At 32.6% G+C, this 9,994-nt stretch overlaps 1 pseudogene; it reads left to right on the top strand.

Annotated features, from left to right (window-relative positions):
- LOC101505521 (1-aminocyclopropane-1-carboxylate oxidase homolog 1-like) overlaps window positions 1-5,235 on the top strand; it is a 92,482-nt pseudogene extending 87,247 nt beyond the window's left edge.
- The last annotated feature ends 4,759 nt before the right edge of the window (window positions 5,236-9,994 follow it).

The raw sequence follows: 9,994 nt of genomic DNA, 5'->3' as shown, positions 1-9,994 counted from the left end.
AAGAAAGAATAGCATTAGATAATTTTTTATTCCAATTTCTACTTGCTTGCTTGAGATCATAAATGGATTTAGTAAGTTTACAAACTAAGTTTGGCTTGGGAGCTTGGAAACCAGGAGGAAATTACATATATACATCTTCTTGAAGGTCACCATGTAAAAAAGCATTATTGACATCAAGTTGATATAAATTCCATTTCTTAGTAGTAGTAATAGCTAAAATCATTCTAACAGTAGTCATTTTAATAACGGGAGAAAAAGTGTAACACCCCGATTTTTAACAGCGCGAGTGTATTTTTTTTTCAAAACAAATTCATAAAACGAAGAAATAAAGAAGGAAATACTTTTGGATAAATATTTAAGCCGTAACATAACGACAAAGTCAACAAATATTTACAAGCAACGAAATAGTTTTTGAAATAAAAATCCAAAGTATTCAAACATCAAAATACATCAGGGCTATGAGGCTTGTCAAACATAGCTCATACCCCTGGGGTATTCTCGGCAGACCTGTACAAAAGCACTGCCCCAAGAATTTTAACTCCCCCCCACGTCACATCAAAAAGTGGTACATGGACCCATCAAAATAAAAGTCAAGCTGACAATATTAGTATAAGTGCAGCCTTCCAACATACTGTAAATACATCTACAAAAGAAAGACCTCTAGTCCCTATACAACCGTCTAATCTGATCATACTACAAAAACTATACGACCTGGGTGATCTCCACGCTCCCCACAAGATCCTCCTGACACAGCTCCAGTCAGGTATGTCCAACTACCTCCCCATCTACAGGATACTAACCGGTGGGAAGATCCTGGTTCTCATTTGAGGGCAAAGCCCAAATTTCCACAATAGTTGTAAAGGGTCACCAACCGAAATTAAAAAATACCACATAGCATTTAAATTTCAAATGCACAAAATAACCTTTCAACTTAGCATACTCTTTGAAAGGGTTTTCATATGCCAAACATGCTTAATCAAAGTTGAAAAATGAAGTATTTAACAAAACTACACTGTCGTATTTGAATACAACATCCTTGTATTCGAATACAGTGTTATTTCGTAAGTCAGTAGCAAAATCAAAACAACTGTATTCGACTACAACCTCCTTGTATTCAAATACAACTGCAGAAAAATGCAGAATTCGGTTTCGAAATGGTTTCACAATAAATCAACACTTACAAACAAATCCAAAACAATCACACTTACCAATTACGACACAATCACAAGAACAACTGAGTATACATAGGCAATCATCACATTATATCAAACATGACTCGCGTGCCAAGCACCCTAATGCAATGCGTATATGCCCAAAAATGCATGAATTCTGGAATTCCAACTAAAACCCTCCTCGAAGGGGCGTAAATCATAATTGTACCGCCTATCACAGACCAATACTAATTACCGAGGTGCCACCTATCACGGGTCAACACGATTTACTAAAAAGCGTAAATCGTAAACGTACCGCCGGTCACAGACCAGTATTGTTTACCGAGGTGCCACCTATCACAGGTCATCACGATTTACTAAAAAGCGTAGATCGTAAACGTACCGCCTATCACAGACCAGTACTGTTTACCGAGGTACCACCTATCACGGGTCAGCACGATTTACTAAAAATGTGTAGTCTATCACAAACCGCCGGTCACAGACCAGTATTGTTTACCGAGGTGCCACCTATCACAGGTCATCACGATTTACTAAAAAGCGTAGATCGTAAACGTACCGCCTATCACAGACCAGTACTGTTTACCGAGGTACCACCTATCACGGGTCAGCACGATTTACTAAAAAGCGTAAATCGTAAACGTACCGCCGGTCACAGACCAGTATTGTTTACCGAGGTGCCACCTATCACAGGTCATCACGATTTACTAAAAAGCGTAGATCGTAAACGTACCGCCTATCACAGACCAGTACTGTTTACCGAGGTACCACCTATCACGGGTCAGCACGATTTACTAAAAAGCGTAAATCGTAAACGTACCGCCGGTCACAGACCAGTATTGTTTACCGAGGTGCCACCTATCACAGGTCATCACGATTTACTAAAAAGCGTAGATCGTAAACGTACCGCCTATCACAGACCAGTACTGTTTACCGAGGTACCACCTATCACGGGTCAGCACGATTTACTAAAAAGCGTAAATCGTAAACGTACCGCCGGTCACAGACCAGTATTGTTTACCGAGGTGCCACCTATCACAGGTCATCACGATTTACTAAAAAGCGTAGATCGTAAACGTCAAATAATCTATATTATTTACTTAAAACTAAATAAAACAAATATTGTCCAAATTTCACATACACATACTCGACTATTAGAGCACCAAAACAAATTTCACAACACACCTCTAAACAAACTAAATTCAATTTCAACTAATTCGCACATAAACTAATTAAATTCATTTTTTACAAAATCACACCTCAAATACATCAAATTTCTTTTCCCCATAACCACAAATAATGTCCTAAATGCAAACTAAAAGTTTGGAAGGAGCCCTTACCTTAATGACAGCTCTAACACGCGATTACGATACCGTAATTAATTCCGGTAAAAACTTCGCTCAAGTCATCGCTTCCAAAGTTAGCTCACTAACACCGCAGTGTGGCAAGGAGCAACTTTCCCTTCTTGAAATGAAGCTTAGAAGTGGAAGAAAAATGGAAGTTTGAGTTTATGGGTTTTGGTTTCAAAAGCTTGGAATAGATAAGAAGAAGCAGGAATTCGTTTTTTTTTCTTTATGTTTCTCTTTTCCTTTCTTTCATATATATATATATATATAATAATAATAATAATAATAATAATAATAATAATAATAATAATAATAATAATAATAATAATACCGTAATTAATCTAAATTATTTATCGACAAATAATTTTAATCGGATCTCCAAAAAGATATTTTTAGCATTAAACTCACAAAATATCAATAACTTGGCTAAAAAGCCTCATAATTCAACACCAAAATACATAAATTAGAATTTAAAACTAAGGGTCTTACAAAAAGTTTCAAAGTAATCAATGCCTTCTAATTGAGTGTAACCCCTTGGCTACAAGTCTTGCTTTATATCTTTCAATACTACCATCAGATTTTAGTTTGGTTTTAAATACGCATTTAAAACCTATAATATCCTTACCCGCAAGCAGCTTAGTTAAAATCCATGTTTTGTTCATTTCAAGAGCAAGTATTTCTTGATCCATGGCATGTTTCCAACAATCATACTTAATAGCTTGTTTATACGTATAAGGTTCAAGATTAACAGAAAGAAACATAAGAAATGATTTATGGGAAGTAGAAACAAGATCATAAGATAAAAAATTGTGTAAGAAATAAAGTGTACCTGACATGTTGACAGAAGGTGTGGAACTAGAGATAAGCTTGCAATCATAATCATTCAAGTACGAAGAAGGATGTCTATGCCTATTAGAAGTATGAATGACATAACCAGAGGGAGGGTGAGTAGTAATAGGATCATTATTATTATTAGTATTGTTATTAGCATTATCATCATTATTATTAGTAGTAGTAGTAGAAATGTCTAAAATAGGCAAAACATATGTATCAGCAACATTACTGACAGGAAATGAATTGGTATGCTCAATATCACTAGCGGTAGGAGACAAATCATTACCATGGTGATCAATTGCATGAGACAAAACTGAAAAATATTATTCAGTAGGAAAATGAAGCTTAAAATTATGATTATGCGACACCGGATTATCATTAGTATGAATAGGAAATATATTCTCATAAAAAATAACATGTCTAGATAGGAAAAATTGTTTAGAATGTAAATCAAAAAGTACATAGCCCTTGGCACCTAACTATTCTTTGAGTTTATGGGTTTTGGTTTCAAAAGCTTGGAATTAGTTTTAGTGTGAAGAAGAAAGGAAATTAGGTCGTGACGAAGAAGAATTTGTGAAGGAAAATGATTATTTCATCTGATACCATGTTATGATGATATAAACTGAATAATAATCTTAATAAAATAGCAATGTGCTATTTATATACAAAGTATCTATTTGCAGTTATAACAAATTTAAAATTGAGTAACAAACTCAACTAATTTATAACAAAAAACATATATGAAAATAAACTAAATAGTGAAGTGAATAATAAGAGAAAACATAAAGTGACAACTAAGTAACTTCATCAGACCCTTGTCCGGTGATCATGGTGATCATCATTATCGTTGTCCGAGTAGTGTGTCAGTACTTTTGTTTTTGTTGAAATAATTGTGTATTTGTAGAGATATTGTGGTTGAATATTCAAAGGAAGTAAAAGCATTAGGTGTTACAATCTTTGAGTTATTGTCAGAAGCTCTTGGCTTGAATCCTTCATACCTTAATTAAATGGATTATGTTGAAGCAATTTATATAATGAGACAATACTATCCATAGTGTCCTGAGCCAGAATTAACTATGGGAATTGCAAAACACACTTATTGTGGCTTCATGACAATACTTCTTCAATATCAAATAGGTGGTCTTCACGTTCTTCATGATAATCAATGGATTAATGTTCCTCTAGTGCAAAGAACTCTTGTTGTAAACATTGGAGATATTCTACAGGTAGCTTGTAAATTGAGATAAAAATGACTTATTCGTGGAAATGATGATTTTCAAAGAATAGTTTATGTTTAACATTAAATAAGTTTAAGATGTATAGACCTCATAAATATCAAAAGAAAGAAATTTTTGAATGCAAAAATAGATAAAATATTCAAAGTTTAAAGTTTGGATGGTTCAAAATTGGATCTCTACAACTACTGTTCGGTGCAGCCGTCGTAGATACAGTTACCAATTTCAAAGGTTTGACAAAATAACAGGACGCAGGATATGTCATTCTTACAATGTAACATCCAAAGGAATCATTAAGATATAATCCAAAGTGAACAAAACTAAGAGATTCAAGACTTCGATTAACACAATTTTATGTTCATATATTCATCGAGTTTGTTGTTAATTGTGCAGCTTATGATAAATGACATGTTTATAAGTGTTTATCACAGGGTCTTTTCAAGGACTATAGGTTCTAGATTTTCAATAGCAAGTTTCTTTATGAATTTTAGTATATCTGAATGCACATCAATGGTTTATGGTCCAATAAAGGAATTGTTATCAAAAGAAAACCCTCCAATCTATGGGGATGTTACTCTGAAAGAAATATTGACAAATTATTATGCAAAAGGCCTTGATGGGAATTCTTACTTGCTTCTTTTAAAGTTGTGAAGCAAGAATAAGGTATTTGATAGATGTTGCATTGTACTATTGAAGATCATGACTTATTGTGTTATCTTTTAAGCATCATTATCATTTCATGACATATCATATGTATATTTCATGACATATCATATGTATATTTGTGAACGCCTGTATGCATATACTTTTAGGAGCATGCATAACTTACATATATTTTATTGTTATTTTTATTTTGGTCTAATTATTTGTTCTAAGGTCAGTTGCTACTTGATTTATTTTTATTATGATACATTTTCGTAAATTATTAAAGAATCAATTTCTTTAAATCTTTTATTACGAAAAGATTTTATATTCATATTTTATGGTTGTTAACTTACTATTTGGTTTAATTTTTACGTGAGATGAACTGACCCCTTACACCAACATTTAGGTACTAATGATATCAAAGAGTTGCATGAATGATGTTTTCTTAGTGGACGCGCATGGAGAAAAGGGGATTTTGACTTAAAAATAATGTTTGTATTGATAAAACCAAAGTGGTACATTCCTAAAGTTTATTTACTTTTCATCGTTAATTGTAAATAGAATTATGGAGGTGAGGTACATTCTGCTAGGAATAATTTGAATCAGTCAACCTTGTTATTTATTTCACTTAAAGAGAATTTACTCTATTTTTGGACATAAGTGAATATTTTTCTAACAATTAGCAAATGATCCTTGCAAGGAAAAAAATATAATAATGATATTTAGTAAAAAAAATTTCTAGCGAAATTTTATTTATTTATTACATGATGTACTACTCTTTAGAAGAAAAAAAATTGTCGTTTTTTAAAAGAAAACAAATATCTTCAAGTAATGTCTTGGGTCAAAATTTGGGGCGTTGCATTTGTTTTTTCCTTTTAGATTGAAATGATTAAATTAAAGCTTTTATTGCTTAATTGGTCAAATTTGGTAATTAAGTTTGATTTGCTTGGTTAAAATTTGGATTTGTATTTAAGATTGTATCTCTAATCCTAGGTTGCATAACTTGTAAGCTCACCTATTATCCATACTGATCAGTGTGTTTAATATATTTGTATTGATTTCACTATTATTTTGATTTGATTTGGTTAGTTTTGTTGGCAAATTCCACTCAATTCACTATTTTAATGTCTTCATCTACATTAGTTGTAGAGCTCTGCATCTATTTGCCTTGATATTTTAATTTCATTTGTGTTAATCCTCAATGTATTTGGTATTATTTTTGTTATTTAGGGTGATGGATAAAAAGTGCACTACACTTCATAAACTTAATTCAGAGTATCGAAAATGTGTAATTTTTTTTTTTAGATTTTGCCTTCACTGTAGGAGAACATCAAGGTCGCACAACTTTATGTCCTTGTACCAGGTATAGAAATCGTTGTTGGAGAAGAAGAAAAGTGGTGTGTGATCAATTAATAGGTTTGGTTTTGTACTAGGATACGATGTTTGGGTAAACAACAGTGAGCAAATATCATTGCCTAAGGATCATTTGCTAATTGTTAGAGGGTGGCAACAAGGGACCCAATGTGCGATATGTTCATACTTTATGACAAATTTGGGTATGTTGAAAAGTAGAGGGTGGCGACAAGGGAAGTTTTACAATTTAATTAATGAGCCGAAGCAAGAGTTATATTTGAAATGTGAAAACTTCATTACTTTATCATTTATAATTTGACTTTACTTGTTAAAGTGTCTTCATGGGCGGAGCAATGTATCGGTCAATGCTCTTTTTGAGTTATTGAAAGAAGCCATGCCTAATATGAACATTCCCGAATCTTTTAACAAAAAAAAAGTCATAATCAAGGATTTGAGCCTTGATTATAAATAAAAAATCATGCATGTCAAAATGATTGTATGTTGTATTAGAAAGAGCATGAAAATGATGATACCTGCAACACTTGCAAAGCTTCACGATGGAAATAATTTACTCAAGTAGATTCAGAGTTTGAGGATCCAAACTATGATCACAAAGTTTCTGCAAAAGTTTTGAGGCGCTTTCCATTGATTCCGAGACTTCAAAGATAAAACATTTCAATTGCGGACATCTCTGTTATGAACTATTAGTGACTACCTTGGGTATGCTATGTGGTCAGGTTGGAACACCAAAGGAAATGTGGTATATGGATCATCGTGTTCTTTTACCGGCTAGTCATGCTTGGAGGGTTAATAAAAGGTCGTTCAATGGAAAGAAAGAACATAGATTTGCACCACCTATGATAGAAAGTATGGAAATCGAAGAAAACTTAAAAGATTTTGAGAATGAAATTGGAAAGAAGAATAGGAAGAAAAAAAATGATGGACCATGGAAGAATAAGTCAATATTTTTTGAGTTGTCATACTGGGCTCAAAATACTTTACGTCATAATCTTGATGTAATGCATATTGAGAAAAACATAGGTGATAGTATTATTGGGACGTTTTTGGACATTTCAGGAAAGACAAAAGGTCATGTTAATGCTCGTTATGATCTGCAAGATATGAGAATTAGAAAGGAACTTCATCCAATAGAGATTGACGGAGGCCGGACAAAGTTTGTAAAGGCATATTTCTAAATAAATTCCCAAGACAAGTCTACTTTTTGCGGTGTTTTGAAGGGTGCCAAGTTACCCGATGGGAGTGATTCTAACATTTCAAAATGTGTGCATGTTGGCGACAAAAGATTATTTGGTTACAAGAGTAATGATGCATATTTCATATTACACTACTTATTTCAAGTAGCAATAAAGAGCCCAATGTCAAATCTAGTGGTTGGACCTTTAATTCGTCTTGGGGTCCTTTTTCCGCTCTTTGTATAAAAAAGTTATCCAAGTGCAAGATCTGGATTATCTAAATGGAGGGATTGTTGAAATACTTTGTTAATTGGAGATGATTTTTCCTTCAAGTTTTTTTTATGTAATGGTTCATTTGCCTATTCATCTTGTACATGAAATTAGATTGGGCAGTCCCGTTCAATTTTGATGGATATATCCCACATAAAGAAACTTATGTAGACTTAAAAGTTATGTTCATAATAGAGCTCATATAGAAGGTTCTATTGCTGAGGGATATTTGGCTAAAGAAGCTTTGACTCTTTGCTCAAGATATTTGCATAAAAGTGTAGATACAAGGCTGAATAGAATGAGTAGAAAGTATGATAACAATGATTCTTGCGAAGAAGATTCAAATGATTACTTTTCAAGTATTGGCCGACCATTAGGTGGTTAGCAAAATGATAAATTATTTTCATTAGACTCAACATCAAAAGCTTAAGCCCATCGATACATATTGTTCAATTGTGATGATATTCAAACATACATATGGTACCATAATAGTTTATTGTTTATTCCCTACTTGTATACCAAACATATCTTAGATTTATTTTTATCAACTAATAAGGTTACCTTTGTAGAGAGTATGATGAATGTGTAAGTGGTCACACTAAAGGACGAATGTCAATCAAGTTCAAAAGACAAGGTCAAGATTTTAGTGAATGATTTAAAATTTAAGCTTTGGAAAATGATGTGTTAGTTCACCTCAAAGCATTATCTGGAGGTCCAAATGCTACTGCAAAAAGGTTTTCAGGTTACCTGGTCAATGGTTATAGATTTCACACTATGAAACGTGATGCAAGGCGTAAAACTCAAAATTCTGCTGTAACTTTGGTTTCTTTGACCGGAAGTTTTTCAAGCTCTAATGATGAAAATCTTAAAACATATCTTGTCACTTACTATGGAGAAGTTAAATACATAATTGAGTTAGACTATTATAGTCAACTCAAATTTGAGTTGTTTAAGTATGATTGGTTTGAGGCTAAAGAAGACAAGTATGGGCTTACTTGTGTACATTTCAACAAAAAAAATGTTACCAAAATGAAGCATTTTTCCTGGTGCCTCAAGTCCACCAATGGTTTTATGTGCAATATTTTTTCGATGAAAATAAATATTATATATGAAACTCATTCCTAGAGATCTGTTTAACATGGGTAACCAATCAAATGCTACAACTCAATAAGAATATTTGGATGATCCATTTTATTATATTGGAAATTTAAATGCATCAAATAATGAAAACGACCTCAATTGGGTTTGGGAAGATATTCCTGCAACAATAGTTGAGAAGCCTGCACATGTCATGTTATGAAGGAATTCAAAGACAAAGATAATTATGATTTGGAGATAAAAAACTATTATTATGTATATTTTATTTGTTCTTTTCAAAAAAGATGTTCTATTGGCTTATTTTTATATTCCTCTTACTGTTTTGTTTATACTTTAAGTCTCAATACGTTAAATTGGTATTAGTATATTGACTAAAAAATATTTTGTTTCTTGTCCTCTTACTGATATTTCATATTTTTTTTTTCTACAAAAAATGAATAAGGAAGCAAGGTTAAAACAAAAAATGAAAACTCAAGACCAAGGTGAAAGAAGTACTAAGGAGATTCAAAATCAAGCGTGAAAAGATAATGAGAGGCATTGGAATAACTAATGAAGATATAGTTGGAACTAAAGAACCTATTAGCAAGCAAAACAGTCCATCAGTTAATTAAATATTCAGTTCCAAGGTTACAGGGTTAGATAAGCAAATTCAAGGAGCAAAACATCCTTCAATTTAGATTGCACCTCAAACATAATTCAAGTTATCAAATTTTACAACAACTAGTCAAACAAATATATCTTCAAATAGGGATCTTTGTTCAAGAAAAAAGAAGTTTGACAATGTCAAGAAAGTTTCAAATGAAGCATAAATGACTAACAATCAAGGATCAAGACAAAACCAAGATCCAAAA

Source organism: Cicer arietinum, chromosome 6 (genome assembly GCF_000331145.2).
Source record: "Cicer arietinum cultivar CDC Frontier isolate Library 1 chromosome 6, Cicar.CDCFrontier_v2.0, whole genome shotgun sequence".
Taxonomy (NCBI): Eukaryota; Viridiplantae; Streptophyta; class Magnoliopsida; order Fabales; family Fabaceae; genus Cicer; species Cicer arietinum.
This window is presented reverse-complemented; position numbering and strand designations above follow the sequence as displayed.